The following is a 16779-nucleotide window of genomic DNA, read 5'->3' as shown; positions in this document are numbered from 1 at the left end:
AAAATGCAATTACACTACAAATAAAGAAGCACATTGATGTATATATTGTTGGTTTAAATGTATGATCGGTGGCATCAGAGAATGAGAGTGATCAATTGGTGGTATCTCTGCCATTACCGCAAAATTCCCCGGCAAATCTGCAGCGTCTCCTGCCTCATCTCGTTATTCCGACCCAACTAGGAATGAAGGAGGGATAATAAAAGAGGAGGAGAAGCAGAAGTGCTTGTGGAATAATGGAAAGAAACCACAGACATAAGTAATAGTTCGGAATATAAAAAAAACATGGCATTCACTGTTGGAACTTAACCCGGATCACCAAATCATAACAGGGTGAAAGTCCAAAAAGGGGCTTAGTTATTTTCACAAATACTTGAAACACTAAGCCCAAGTATGAACTCGACAAGTAGGCACCGCTGGGAGTTGAACCCAGGATCTCTTGTTTACTAGACAAGCGCTTTAACCAACTAAGCCACGGCGCCACAGCAGGATTGCTCTTACTCATCCATATGTGGAGTTGCTTAACCACTTCCTCACAGTCCTTGGACATGTGTTTTCGGATCAATATTGCTCTCAGAGAATTGTGTTCAATCCTCGAATTTTCAAATACAAACAGTTTCTAGCTGAAAATTTTCCACTGAAAAGGCACAGAAAAACATAATCTCTTCTTGCATTCATTTAAAACTGGTATTTTCACCTGGTTAAAGTGACAGGCGAAAGAGGATGTGTTCGTTCTATCGTGGCCCATGAACCACGTTCACACACACAGACGGGACCTCACATCAAGAGGAACAAGGTCATTGCGGTGAATTGACTAGCTGTAATGTGTAAGTAAGCATAAACATTGGGCAGTAAAAGATGACCCAATGGCACCGAGATTGAGTTTTGCACCATCAGTTCCGCGCTCACTTCGTGCCTTATGCCTCCCAGGCATCATTGTCTATCACTTTATTTCACTGTCTTCGTCCACGTCTCACTTATTTCAAATGATTGCAGATGTCTGATAGGAACCTTTAAATTATCGAAACGGATTCCTGGAGTATAGTCGTCACTCAATGGGCAAGGACTCACTGCATATCCAGAATTATCACAGTGATGGAGAGGATGAATTACTTTCCTGAAGCTTTCAACGCCTCAGCACAGACGTGCAGCCATGATACCGCTCGTGGGGAATTTCCAGGATTTACACTCAGCGACACTGAAGGATCAGCGAGATACATCCAACTCGGAAAGATGATATGATTGGAGGGGCATTTGCGGTGGTCGTTTCCCGTGCATCTGCTGCCTCTGTTGTTATATACCGATGGAAACAATTACTGACCGATTCTGGCCGGATCTGGATGTGCGCTCTGTATGCAAGCAATATTTGTTTTCATTCTAATAATTCACAAAAAGAGAAATAAATCTTCATTACCTGAGTGGGAATTATATCCAGGTCTGTGCGATGCAAACTCGGACTCCGAAACAAGGACCTCCTGTGATGATGACTGTAAAATTAAAACCTGACTTGGAGACACTCTTGTGTCTGTCGTTGACTCCATAACAAACTTCAGCTGCAAAGTTGCTCACTCCAAGTTTCGAAAAAGTTCATATTATCGCACTGGATTTCAATATGAAGAAAGAAGAGCTGTGATAATATGATGTTGTTCAGCAGATGTACTCCGGGAAGGCACAGAACAGGCTGCTGGTCACAGGGCCTCATTTTGATGCGCTGGTATCCGGTGAGCTGGCAGCACCAATAAGGGTGTCGTGATACTTGTCTGATTCCAGATCCTGGGCTAGAAATGACCAGAGTTTTCTCGCTGAACTTGTTTAGGGTCTTGAAAGGAAGAGGCCATGACTCAGATTATGAAAGTACATTTCACTGGAGTGGATCATGTAATCGCGTAGTGACTGTGAATACAGCAATGGAAACGTCCACCTGACATGCAGGCAACACTGAAGGACGCACGTGAAGACGAATGTGTTCAAGTTGCCAGTTTTAGGCACTGATTCACAAAGTGTGACGTATTGAATTAAAGCAGTGATGCTAATTGTCTTTGCTGGTTCTTCACCTTGGTAATCTTGTATCCCCCCGATATAAATGTCTCCATTACATATGGAAAAGATGAAAGGAAGTCGACGGTGGGTCGGCTCTGTGGTTTAATGGATAACACGTCTGAATTTGAATCGGTCTATTGTAGTTTTGAGTTCTACGTAGCTCAAGTGCAGCATGCTGCTTTGTTGAAGTCAGTCATAACTGGTTTTATAAATTCATTACGGGCAAAGAGGAGTCTGTGAAGAGTTCCAGGTCATCATAAAAATCAATCGGCCCGTCTCTGTTTGGTGCGGCTCTGGATGGGGGAGATATGAAATCTGTGCTTTGTATGTATGCTTACTGTGGGGAAGGACATAGAACACAGAACATAGAAAAATACAGCGCTGAACAGACCCTTCGACCCTCACTGTTGCGCCGACTTTTGAACTATTCTCAGCTCATCCCCTTACAAGAAACTATCATCACCCATGTACTTCTCCAAGGATTGTTTAGATCTCCCTAATGTGGCTGAGTTAACTGCACTGACAGGCAGGGTATCCCGCGCCCTTACCACTGTCTCAGTAAAGAACCTGCCTCTGACATCTGTCTCAAATCTATCACATCTCAATTTGTAGTTATGTACCTTCATACAAACTGACGTCATCATCCTAGGAAAATGACTTTCATGTCTACTTATCTAATTCTCTGATCATCTTTTATGTCTCTATCAAATCCCCTCTGAGTCTTTTTCTTTCCGATGAGAACAGACCCAAATTTCTCAGCCTTTACTCATTAGGCCTGCCCTCCAGACCAGGCATCATGCTGGCTCACTGGTTAGCACTGATGCCTCATTGTGCCAGGGACCCGGTTACAATTCCAGACTCGGGCAACTGTCTGTGTGGAGTTTGCATATTCTCCCTGTGTCTGCGTGGGTTTGCTCCGGTTTCCTCCTACAGTCCCAAATTATGCAATTCAGGTGAATTGGCAATGCTCAATTGCCCGTATTGCCAGGTGTATTAGCTGGGGTAAATATAGGAGAATGGGTCTGGGTGGGTTTATGTTGGGAGGGTCGATGTGGACTTGTTGGGCATAAGGGTCTATTTCCACACCGTCGGGAATCTAATCGAAATCTCCTCTGCACTTTTTGTCCAATGCTTTCACATTCTTCCCGACATACATCCGCACTAGCGTATTGTGTATTTGCAGCATGATATTGCGGTTCCGGAACTCAATCCCTCTACAAATGAAACCTAACACACTGCATGCCTTCTTAACAGCACTCTCAACCTGGGTGGCAACTTTCAAGGATCTATGCACATGGACTGCAATATCCCTCTTCACATCCACAATACCAATAATCTTTCCATTGACCCAATATTCTGCCTTGCTGTTATTCTTCCCAAAGTGCATCACCTCACATTGAGCTGCATTGAACGCCATTTGCCACCTCTCAAGCCAATTCTGCAGCCCATCCAAGTCGCCCTGCAACCTGTAACATATTTCCAAACTGTCTCCGACTCCATCGACTTCAGTGTCATCTGCAAATTGACTCATATATACACCTATGATGCGTCTAAGTTATTTATAGAAATAACAAACAGCAGTGGCACCAGAACAGATCCTTGTGACACACCACCAGTAACTGGACTCCAGGTTGTATATTTTCCATGAATTACCACTCGCTGCCATCTTTCAGGAAGCCAGTTTCTAATCCATATGGCTAAATCACCCTCAATCCCATGCCTCTGCATTTTCTCAAACAGCCTATCACATGGAACCTTAACAGAGGATTGTCTGAAATCCATGTGTACCACGTCAACTGCTCTACCCTCATCTACATGCTTGGTCACATGATCAAAAAAAAACTCAATGAGGTTTGTGAGACACTGCCTACACTTGGCGAAACCATGTTGACTATCTGAAATCAAATTATTGCTTTCCAGATGATTATACATCTTACCTTTTATAATCCTTTCCAAAACCTTTCCTACATCAGAAATATGGGTCACTGATATATAATTACCTTGGTCATCTCTGTTGTCCTTCTGGAACAAAGACACAACGTTTGCGATCCTCTAGTCCTCTAATACGAAACCTGTAGACAATGACGACTCTAATATAAAAGCCAAATGCTCTGCTATCTCCTCCATAGGTTCCCAGAGAATCCTCGGACAAATCACAACCAGCACAGGGGACTAGTCTACTTTCACTCCTTCTGGAATTGATAGCACCTCTTCATAACTAACATCGATCCTTTCTATTCTAATATTTCTTATCTCATTCTTCTCCCCGACATTATTCTCCTTTACCTGAGTGGAAACCGATGGGAAATGTTCGTTTAGTACTTCTCCCAACTCCACAGGGTCCCCAATCAACATCCCACTTCTGTCTTTGACTGGCCCTATTCCTACCCCAGTCATCATTTTAATCCTCACATTCCTAGAGAAGGCTTTATGTTTCTCCTTTATTCTATTTGCTGAAGACTGCTCGTCTTCTGAAAAATCTCTTTAAATCCTTCCTAGCTAATCGGTAACACTCCATCGCATCATCTGAACCACCTTGTCTCTCAACACCTGAGCTTCAGTCTTCTTATTAACAAGAGATGCAATTTCTGTAGTATTCCATGGTTCCCTTACCTTTTCAATACTTCCCTGCCTGACCAAGATATGCCTATCAAGGAAACGCAATATCTGTTCCTTAAACCAGCTCCACATTTCCATTGTCTGCATCCCTCGCATTTTTCTACCCTATTCTATGCATCTTAAGTTTGCCTAATCGCATTATAATTGCCCTTGCCCCAACGATAACGTTTCACCTGTGGCATGAAAGATGTAGTCTGTGGGGAAATGGATGTTGTTATCTGCAGTAAAAGGACTGTTACAGAAGAGGAAGCGCCGGATGTATTGGACCGGCTAAAAGTTAATAAATCCCTGTGACGTGATCAGGTCACACCACAGAACTCTGTGAAAAGTGAGACAAGTGATTTATGGATCACTTGCTGAAAATTGTGTCATCGATCATCACAGGTGAGGTGCCATAAAACTAGGCTGGATAATATGACACCACTAATTAAGAAAGGAGGTAAGGAAAAGCCAGGCAACGACAGACCTGTGAGTCTGACGTCGGCGGTAGGTAAATTGCGGAGGGAATCCTGAGAGACAGGATTTAATGTATTTGGAAATGCAAGACTGATTATGGATGATCAGCAATGGTGTGATGCGTGGGAAATTATGTCTCCTTAAATTGAATGAGTTCTTTTTTGAATAATTAACAAAGAGGATTGATGAGGGCAGACTCGTTTCCGGGGTCTCTGTGGACTTCTTTCAGGGAGGTCGACAATATTCCACATGGGAGACTGGTTAGCAAAGTGAGGTGATCCAACCGTTTGGATTCAGAACCAGCTCGAAGGTAGAAGACAGAGGGTGGTGGTGGAGGGTTGCTTTTCAGACTGGAGGCCTGTGACCAGTGGAGTGCCACAAGGATCAGTGCTGGGTCCTCAACCATTTGTCATTGATATAAATGATTTGAATGCGAACATAAGAGATACAGTTATTAAGTTTGCAGGTGACACCAAAATTGGAGGTGGAGTGGACAGAGAAGAGGGTTACCTCAGATTATAGCAGGATCTGACCAGATGTACCAATGGGCTGAGAAGTGGCAGATGGAGTTTATTTCAGATAAATGCGTGGTCCTATATTTTGGGAAAGCAAATCTTAGCAGACTTATGCACTTATTGGTAAGGTCCTAGGGGGTGTTGCTGATCAAAGAGACCTTGGAGTGCCGCGTCATAGCTCCTTTAAAGTGGAGTCGCAGGTAGATAAGATAGTGAAGAAGGAGTTTGGTCTCCTTTCCTTTATTGGTCAGAGCATTGAGTACAGGAGTCGGGAGGTTATGTTGTGGCTGTACAAAGACATTGGTTAGGCCACTGTTGGAATATTACGTGCGGGCAATTCTGGTCTCCTTCCTATCCGAAAGATGTCGTGAAACTTGAAAAGGTTCTGAAAAGATTTACAAGAATGTTGCCAGAGTTGGAGGATTTGAGCTACAGGGAGAGGCTGAACAGGCTGGGGCTGTTTTCCCTGGAGCGTCGGACGCTGAGGGGTGACCTCATAGTGGTTTACAAAATTATGAGGGGCATGGGTAGGATAAATAGACAAAGTTTTTTTCCTGAGGTCGTGGAGTCCAGAACTAGAGCGCATAAGTTTAGAGTGAGAGGGGAAAGATATAAAAGCGACCTAAGGGGCAAGGCTTTCACGCAGAGGGTGATACGTCTATGGAATGAGCTGCCAGAGGATGTGGTAGAGGCTGGTACAATTGCAACATTTACGAGATATTTGGATGGGTATATGAATAGGAAGAATTTGGAGGGATATGGGCCGGGTGCTGGCAGGTAAGACTATATTGGGTTGGGATATCTGGTCGTCATGGACAGGTTGGAATGAAGGGTCTGTTTCCATGCTGTACATCTCTATGACCCTATTACTCTATGTTGTGCCCAGACCCGACTATGCCAATGCACTTCTGCTCGTCGTCAAACATTCTGAACTTTCAGATAGTAATTGTTTTATTGTCGTCACCAAATTGCAGTTGCCTGTTCCCGAGCTGACATATTTTCCAATTCACATGGCTAACACAAATCCAATTAGCCTCAGTAATTACTGCAATGGCAATCAGATCTGGATGTATGTGTGTGTGTGTATATATATATATTTTTTCAAACACAGAAATACGTACAGAATGCAGGGATTTCATTTCTATATTAAACAAGAATGTACATTTATCAGTAGATAGTCAATCAACTGCAGATAAACAATAACTAACGATAACATATCAATGGAATGCTGACAACCTTAATCCTCTCGTACAACTTCCACCACAAACTCCCAAAGGCAGTCACAGAGAAAAAAAACATGGTGTCGTTGTTGCACATGAAGCATGGGAAGGCAGTTCAGTAGTCCCTGCCCATAGGAATCACTGAGATTATTCTGTTAGCTTTTCAGAATACTCTGCGGTAATTGGTTGTGTCAACTTTGTTTTGCTTGACACTGCTTCGACAACGTGGAAAACCCTCCTGCTGAACAAACCAAACACCCAGGAAACTGGCCTCGCCTCAGAATTTGTCGCAGTATGAGTGACAAAGAACTCCTGAATTCCAGTACATTTTAAAAACTAAATGTGTTCCTTAACTCTAAAAGTGAACATTTAGCAAAACCATTTACAACTTTAAACCCAGATTCTCTTAACTAATTGTTATTGGCCTTCAACTGTACAGCAACATACTTTTCCAATAACCATGTATTAAAATTACATGAACTTAATTTCAAAACCACACAACTGCTTTCAGTGACAGTTTCCATCTCCCTCTGGCTATAGGTCTCCCTGGGTCATCTTCGATATTTTCGTTCAAGGATGTTTCGTATGAAAAAGGAACTTCGATCGGGAATAATTTGTGGGCAGTTTACTCTATCGATGACATTAAGTCTCACTCTGTCTAACTGTCAAGATGTCTGATTCTTTACTGCCCAAGCATTGGATTATATCAGTGGTATGATATTTGCAAAGCAATAAATTCAAAATAATCAGTTTTTAATTTTCTGGGCCTTATTTAAACTGATGTTTTTTTTATCAATTTGAATCATTGCAAAAACAACAACCGATATTCGGGTATTTGTTTTACAATGAAATATGGTATATTTTCAAATTTCCAGTACACTCTGATACTGCTAGTCAGTCACATGATTGGTACCTGCAAGCTTTCATTGCGAAACAGCCTTCCTTCTCTTTTTTAATGTACATTTGACACCCGTAAATTTATAACATCTCCCCACTTACGAAAACGATATGAACCATTGCAGTGAAGATATGTTTTTTTTTCAGGTTTTATCCACCATTGCAAGGAAATGCGTTGGGCCTTAATGTTACTTCATATTAATTCCTGCGCGCGCGCGCGCGCGCGCACACACACACACACACATATATATATATATATATATAAAATATTGTTATCCGTTCAATCTTATCTACAGTTTTTCTGTTAAATAAGCAATAACGCACCTATAACCAAATTATTATGAGCCATAACATGTACAATGTCTAAATTAAGAGTTTGCAACAAAAGACTCCAACGCATAAAACTCACATTCTTGTCTTTTATTCGTTCCAAGAATGTAAAAGGTTTCAATCTGTCACATAAACATTAAACTGTTGGAAGGCCAGTACGAAACTCAATAATTCTTTTTTTCGGTGGTGGAGTATTTTCTCTGGTGGGTGTGGAGTTTAGTGTGCAGTAAACAACTGGCGTTCAATTCCATCATGATCTTCGAACAGCAGTACAGCTCCAACACGTATGTTGTTGGTGTCCAAATTGCATGACCGATGTTATGTAACAAGAACCTCTCCTCTGCTTTCGTGAATGTTGATTTCTTTCAGTTTATTACTAGTTTTGCTTCTCTTAATCGTTCAAAGAGCTCTGCCAATTGCAGCATGTGATCTCCCCATGACTCACTAATGATCACTACATCATCTGGATGGACTGTTCTGTTTCCTAACGCAGCCATAAGCCATAAGGTCGTGAGCCTTTGGAATGTGGCTGGTGCATTTTTCATTCCAAAGTGCATCACTTCGAATTGATGGAACCTATTTGAAGGTACGAACGCTCAAACCTCTTTGTATTTCTCTGATAAAGGTATCTGCCCATCACTACGCTGTAGTTCCCACTACCTAATGTTACTAGCTTATTCAAATTTCTCGGTACAGTCTGAGTCGGTTCGGTGATATTTTCGATGAGCTCCCATCCACTTTCTTCCACACTTGCGTGGCTTTGAAAGATTAATCCTATAGGGGTGTTGTTTTATCAGAACAGCATTCCCTACTTCTACCCCATGCACAATGGCATTAGTCCTCCCCATGTTATTTTTGCCACTGTCGTCATACTGCTGCTGTCTTTCAACTGCGTTTTTTTTCCGAGATAGTTAGCTCACTGACGCATCACAGTACTCAGGGACTTCCTCATTGTTTAATTTGCGGTCCATCAAAATCCCCATCATCTGAATTTGTTTTCCCCGTTCTGTGGGGCAGTAATTAACTCTGTTTTTTTTTCAGTGCCCTCTCTCTGTTGTAACAAGGTTTCAACGTGTTCATATTACATGCCCGTCACAGTTTTTTTCTATCCGCATAAGACCATTAGACCATAAGAAATAGGAGTGGAAGTAAGGCCATTTGGACAATCGAGTCCTCTCCACCATTCAGTTATGGCTGGTGGGCATTTCAACGCCAACTACTCGTATCCCTTAATTCCTTGTCAGATTGAGAATTTATCAATCTCTTCACTGAAGACATTTAATGCCCCCGCCACCACTGTGCTCCGAGGTAGTGAATTCCACAGGTCCGCCATTCTCTGGCTGATGAAATGTCTCCTGATTTCCTTTTTAAGTTGACACCCTCTAAGTCTAACGCTGGGACCACGAGTCCTAGTATCCTCACGAGATAGAAACAATTTCCTAGCGTCCACTTTTTCCAAGCCATCTTGTATGTTACTATTAGATCTCCCCTCATCCTTCTGAACTCGAACGAATACAATCCTAGGATCCTCAACGATTCATCGTTTGTTAGACATACCATTCCAGCGATCATTTGTGTGAATCTACGCTGGAGAAGCTCTCCTGCCATTATGTCATTCCTGAGGTTTGGTCCACAACAGGACTCAGTATACTAAATGGGGCTTAACCAGAGCTTTATAACGTCTTCGTAGCAACTCACTGCTTTTACATTCCAACCCTCTAGAGAGAAATGACAAGAATGCATTTGTTTCCTAAACCACGTACTCAACCTGCAAATCATTCCGCAGTGTACTAGCACTCCCAGATCCCATTGTGCCTTGGCTTTATGAATTTTCTCAACGTTCATAAAGTAGTCCTTGCCTGTGTTGTTTTTTTCCAAAGTGCAAGACCTCGCATTCTCTCACATTAAATTCCATCAGCTATGTCTTGTACCTTACTCCTAAACTGTCCATGCCTTTCTGTAGCCTCCCCAACCCCTCAGAACTCCCTGCCTGTCCACCTAACTTTGTATCATCGACGAACATCGCCAGTGTGCCACCAGCCTTTTATTCCAGATCATTTATGTACAAAGTGAAGCTGGGACCCCAATACTGAATCTAGCATCTTTATGAGACAGTTTTTCCTGACTCAACTTTTCTTCTCAATTTGATAAGGATCACTATAGCTGGCTTTTGAATGTTGCAACTGGTTATACGTCATCCCCACCGGAAAACGTCCGAATTTCAGAGGTTTTATCTGACCCCGTGCCTTTCTACGCTGTGCTACTTCAGATGTTGTTTAACTAACTCACTGACCCAATTTTATCTCTGCATCACTTCCGATACATAATCCAAGTGCGCGGTCTCCTACTTTGGCCCTATGAATTTCTCCGTAATTATTTTCAAAAGGCCTCTCACTCCATGTCCGAATATTATGTCAAAGGGCATAAACTTAGGAAATTTGTTTTGGGGCATGCCGAATGACAAACAATGCAAATAAGATACTTTTATCTCAACCATTCGGGCAACCCTGGCAGTACTCTCTTAACACGGTATTCAGGATCTGATGCCTCCTTTCCAAAGCTCCCTCGGATTCAGGATGGAACGCACTTGTTTTCAAGTGCTGCATTCCTAAGCCATCCACCATTTCGTCAGATAGCCGAGTAGTAAAATTTGGCCTTAGTTTGATTGAATATTCCTGGGTGGCCTAAACCATGTGAAGAAAGCTATTGATTCCACGACCATTATTTTTTTCTTCTTCCTCCGTAATGGAATTGCCTCCACAAATCTGTTTGCCATTTCCATTATGGTTAACAAGCACTGCTTCTCGCTTCTAATTTGGGGAGGGGATGTGCAGAGTTAGTTATCACCTGCATGAAAGCTTCTTCCAATGTGTTAATTGACAATAAGGTTGTTGCTTTTATTACTGCTGTGGCTTACGTAGCTATTGAAAAATATGACATGTATGGCAAACGTTATTTACATCCTAATTGCATTTGAGGCCAATATAAATGATTTCGTACCTCAGCCTGAATCGTATGTCCACACAATTGACCTCGTACTTGTAGTTCATGTATTACCCAGAATACTTCCTTTATTGCTATTTGCAACACAAGCTTGTGCATTTCAGCCCAGTTCTCCCCTACGCTCTTCTGCATAGTGTCCATTTTAAAAAAATAACCATCAGGAATAAACTCTGACTTATTTTCTGAGTATTCGTCGACATATATATATATCTGTTATTGTCTCGTCTTTCATTTGTAAGTCCATTAGCCTTCCATTTAGTCACTTCTGCCTGACCCCCTGTCAGGCCCAGTTTTCCTGAACCATTGCATCAAACAGTGTGCCCGCGAATTGAAGCTCAATTTCTTCGTCTTTCTCTTCACATTCTGCTTCGTGCAGTGACCTATGATAGCGGGATCGTTTTACTACACTGTCTGAAAACATGCCAGGTTATTTACCTTTTAACTCTTCAATTCCCTGGTCTCCGTTGGTGTCTCCACAACACTGGTGGCACTCCCACCCTGGATACTGAACAATAGATCCCAAGAAAAAACTGTATTCCTGGAACTCACACTCGATCACTACTCCAACTTGTCTTTAGTTTGCTTTCCAAACTGATCTTACAATGTACGCTAAATTCCTGTGCAACTATCCCCCAAATCACTGTTCTCTCGGGTAACATATCAGAACGTGTGTAAAAACATTCACCTCTCGATCCTGTATCTCTGAAAATAGTAACACATTTCCCTTATCTCTGTGTTCTTTCTGAGTAAACTTTACCCAGAGAGATGAATTATTTTCCAGATCAGGGACTCACTCTATAAGCAGCCCATATATAAGCTGTGCACTATCCAGTAGCTCCTCGATTTTACTTGGGGGCTTCTCTTTCTACATTCACGAATGCCAATGGCTTAGCGTCTTTCATCACATCTTTTCCCACAGTGGCTTAATTTAATGACCAGTACAGTGACTTCATGTGTCCTCCTTTACCACAGTGGAAACACTTCCTTTTCCTCCTCTTGGGCTTCTTTGTTAACCTGTTGGAGACTAGTGCCAACGTGCTCTTAATTGTGTTTTGTAGATTGAGATCAGTACTTCTCCAAATTTCTGTCCCTCACAGGGTGGAGTTCTTGTCAAAAGCTGAACGTTGCCTTATGCAACAGTGCGTATTCATCTGTCATCTCTGCTGCTATTCTTGCTTATTGGTTATTGTTCATCCACACAAATTCTTGTCATCTCTGAGAGTGAGTTCTTCAAAACTCCTCCAGAAGATTAATCTCTCTGATAGCCACGTCGATCTTGGCTATTGTAACTATGGCAACCAAATATCAAAATTACGATTTTTAATTCTATCGAACTCAACATAGGTCTGACCTTGTTCCTTCCTTGCTTTTCTCAACCGCTGTCGATACGCCTCTGGTTCGAATTCATAAGTAATCAAAACCAGACTGCTTGACATCTTCATAATCAGGTCAGGCAGCATCCAGGGAACAGGAGAATCGACGTTTCGGGCATAAGCCCTTCTTCAGGAATTCCTGATGAAGGGCTTATGCCCGAAACGTCGATTCTCCTGTTCCCTGGATGCTGCCTGACCTGCTGCGCTTTTCCAGCAACACATTTTCAGCTCTGATCTCCAGCATCTGCAGACCTCACTTTCTCCCCATCTTCATAATCACTTGACCACTCAACTGACAGCACTATAAATACCTCATTCGCTCTGCCTATCAACCTCGTTTGAACGAACATTTCCCACAATTCAAACACTCCAAATGCCGAGTCAATTGTTAAAATGAAATAAAGAAGGCTTCTAAATAATTCTCATCAAAATGTGGATGCGCTTTAACATATTTGTGTGTATCACAATCTTCTCTATTCATATCCACGAGGTTAACTTGACTTTCCTGGATATGGTGCAAATTCTGAAGATTAACTTCTCTCTCCTTTTCTCTTTATTTTCTCGCTCTTCTTTTTTTCCCGTCTTCGATGTCTCCTTGTTCAACTCAGCACCTTCTCTTTACTTCTTTTCACTCTATTTTTTCCTTCTCTTACTCTTTCTGTCTCTTCTCACTTCTTTCTATCTCGTATCTCTCTCTCTCTTTGTGTCTCTCTTTCCTTTTCTTTATCTTCTAACTCCATTTGCCGAACATGTAATATAAGTGTTTTTTCTAACTCTGTTGCACTTGTTTGTTTCTCTGACAGACCTACCTGCTTGATTAACTCCCTAGCATATTCAGTATTACATTTGTCCTTTGTTAAACCACATTCTAACCTCTTTGCTAATTTAAAACTTGTGTCGTATTTCTGTTTTTCTGAACTTTACCAACATATTTGGGAATAGTCTTCAAATCCCAGAGCGATGTTTGCAATATTAAAGCTAATTATCTCACTTTCCATTTAACCGAACACAAGTAACCGAAATTAAAATCTCACCTTCACTTTTTTTTTAAAGATGTGATTCACTAATTGCCATGTGTTTACATTTTGTTTGGACCTTTCCAACCAAAAATCAACTCAAATCTCTCCAAATCCAGATTGGATTTGTCTAAAACCGTCGAAACCATGGACTCGAGCCCCAAACTGTTTCGACACGGCGGTGAGCACTTCTGCTATATGAAGGAATCACCCAAAAAAATCCCATCTCACTTCATAATCTGGTAAAGTCGGAGTGACAGAAAACTCCTAATTTCCACTGTAAAAAAACAATTTGTCTCTTAACTCTAAAATTCATCATTAGACAACAAACAATTTTAATTCTAAACCACATTCTCTTAAAATTTCCTGCCTTGAAACCCAAAATAATATACTGATGCAAATAATGCCCTAATTAAAGTTACTTCAAGCCACTATTACATTTAAGATAACATACCGGAATAAAATCATGAGACCAAAAGAGAAATCAACATTGGTAAATAAGAATATACGTGAGGCATAATACAGGAACAGAAGGGAGTAAGAATATATGAAATCAAGAACGTAACATCAAAAGAGAATAAGAACTTAGAAAAGAAAAATGGAGATAACGATCCCAAACAAAAGACACAGAAGATGAAAAATCTTAAGAAAATAAGTGTAAAGGAGTAATTCGATAAGACAGTAAGATCATCAGAAGGTATGAGAAAAAGAACTGAAGAGAATTCGAGCACAATAGAATAAGAGAATAAAACAAGAGAAATCAAAATCTAAGGAATATAAGATAATTTCGAGGAACACACTGAGACAAATGCAACTAGACTAAATGGAATTGACGTTTGTAACTAGGAAGTGTTAGCAGTTGTGCAAAGTGTGAAAATAGATGAAACCCCTGTGCCAGAGGGTTCCCTGGGAGCCAGCGAGGAGAATACAGAGCCTTAATTTTGGTCTTTGTCAAATGAATCGTGCGAGACGACTGGAGGGTTGCAAATGTTATTCCATTGTTCAATAAGTGGAGTAGAGGTAACCCTGGTAAATATTGACTAGTGCACATTTCTTGGCTTATGGGTAAAGTCTTGGAAAAGGATAGAAGAGACAGGATTTATTACCATCTGCAGAGGAATAAGTTGATTCAGTATTATGAATACAGTATTATCAATACAGTATTTAAAGTGTACGCCATGCGCCACAAACCTTATTGAGTTCTTGAGATGGTGACCACACACGTGGATGAGACTGAAACGATTGATGTGGTGTATATTGATTTCATTAAGGCATTTTATAAGGTTCCAGACGGTCGGCGATTGCACAAAATACGGAGGCATTTTGACTTGTGTGGCGTGAAGATCTCATGAGGAAAGGCTGAGGGACTTGAGGCAGTTTCGTTCGAGAGAAGAACGTTTTAGGCGACTTAATAGAGACATACAAGATAATCCGAGGATTACATCGTTTAGACAGTGAGAGCCTTTTTTGCTCTGATGCTGATGACTAACACGAGAGGACATAGGTTTAAATTGAGGGGTGGTAGATGTACGACAGATGTGAGAGGTAGTTCCATTACTCAGAAGGTAGTAGGGGGGAGCGTGGAACGCACTCTCTGCAGTAGATTTAGACTCCTCAAATTTAAGGGCATTTAAATGGTCTTTCGTTTGACATGGGGATGAAAATAAAAAGTGTACGATAGATGGACCTCAGACATGGACGACATGAGAAGCGCAACATCGAATTTCGAAGGGTCTATACTGTGCTGTGATGTTCTATGTTCTGAGTTCTAATAAGAAAATCAGAGATTAAGAGAATATTTCTCTGAAGGAATAACAGAATAAGAGCATGAGCACAAAGGAGAATGAGCCCAAAAGACAATGAGATAATGACATATGAACGAATAAGACATTAGGGAATGAGAACTGAATAAAACTATGATAAAGAATAGAAGAACAAAAGTGAATTAGAACAGGACAGATTAACGTAGTAAGATAATGACAACATTAAGTATTATGCGCATCAGAACATAAGTGAACATGAAAATAAGAACATTACAGAACAGGAAACTAAGATAATAAGAGTGTCAGAGACAACATGATAAGAGCATATGACACACAGAAGGAGTAGAATAAGTACGCAAGACATTTTATGAATATTAAACTCAGAACAGAAGAGAATATAAACACAAAACAAACGAGAAAACCAACATAAGTGAATACGAAAATAAGAGGAGAAATATATGAATTTAACAGAACAAGAACACACGGGCTCATGAACACGAGAGAACAAGAAAAGACGTACATATAAAAAAGGAGTGACAGAATTCGAGATCAAAAGAATAAGAACATAAGTGAGTAATAAATATGTGAAGAGGGATATAACAGAAGAAGAGAATATGAGAATGTAAGAGATGGAGAACATAAGGAAATAATACCAGAACGAAATGAAAACATAAGATACGAACAGCAAAAGGGAATATGTACAGATGCAAATACCAAAACAAAACACAAGTGAGTAAGCAAATAAGAGCGTGGGACTGTGAGAACAACAGTGAACAAAAACATGAGGGAACAAAAGCATCAGACTATAAATCCATATATGAATAAGAACATAAGAGAATGGGAAGGCAAGACAATGATAATGTTAGAAAATTTGAGCAGTTATATATGCGAATAAGAACAAAAGGGAAGAAGGTGATAAAATAAGAAGAACCTATGCGAATAAAAGATAAAAGAATGACAATATACGAGTATAAGAGAATAAGAAAATAAGAACATTTATGAATATGCAAATATGAACATAGAATAAAAAACATGAGATCTAAATCGAAAAAAAACAATCTAAGTGAGTAAGAACATAAGTGAGTATAAAAATAGGACCATAACAGTATAGGATCAAAGTGGAATAATTAAACAGGAGAACAGAAACAGAAGAGCATTAGAGAATAAGCACATGAACCAGAGAATTACATAAATGGAAAATACGAAACTAAGTGAATAGGAACATAAATATACTAGGACATACAAAGTACAGTAGAGTTTAAAATGTAAGAGTATAAGAACGTACGATGGTACGAGAATAAGACCTTCAGAAAACAAAAGCAAAGTGCTTTTATGAACAAGAAAAGGAGTACATAAGATAAAATAATAAGAACGAAAAAGAAATCAATCGATGTGAACAAGAACATAAGAGAGCAGCAACATGCGAAAATAAAAGAAAAAGAACATAAGAATAACACACAAGATCATTTGAGAATAAATAAAGAATATCAGAATTAAAGAAAAGTAGAATAAGAATGTAAGTGAAAAAGTAAATAAGATTATTTCTGATT

At 40.4% G+C, this 16779-nt stretch overlaps 1 non-coding gene across 1 annotated transcript; it reads right to left on the bottom strand.

Annotated features, from left to right (window-relative positions):
• Window positions 1-405: 405 nt before the first annotated feature.
• Window positions 406-479, bottom strand: trnat-agu (transfer RNA threonine (anticodon AGU)). The gene has a single exon. It is a non-coding gene; the product is annotated as a tRNA-Thr (tRNA).
• Window positions 480-16779: the final 16300 nt, after the last annotated feature.

This window comes from Chiloscyllium plagiosum, unplaced genomic scaffold (genome assembly GCF_037043375.1).
Source record: "Chiloscyllium plagiosum isolate Xiang-an unplaced genomic scaffold, Cpla_swu_hap1 HiC_scaffold_39, whole genome shotgun sequence".
Lineage (NCBI taxonomy): Eukaryota > Metazoa > Chordata > Chondrichthyes > Orectolobiformes > Hemiscylliidae > Chiloscyllium > Chiloscyllium plagiosum.
The sequence above is the reverse complement of the archived record's forward strand: the minus strand, read 5'-3'. Positions and strand labels throughout refer to the sequence as shown.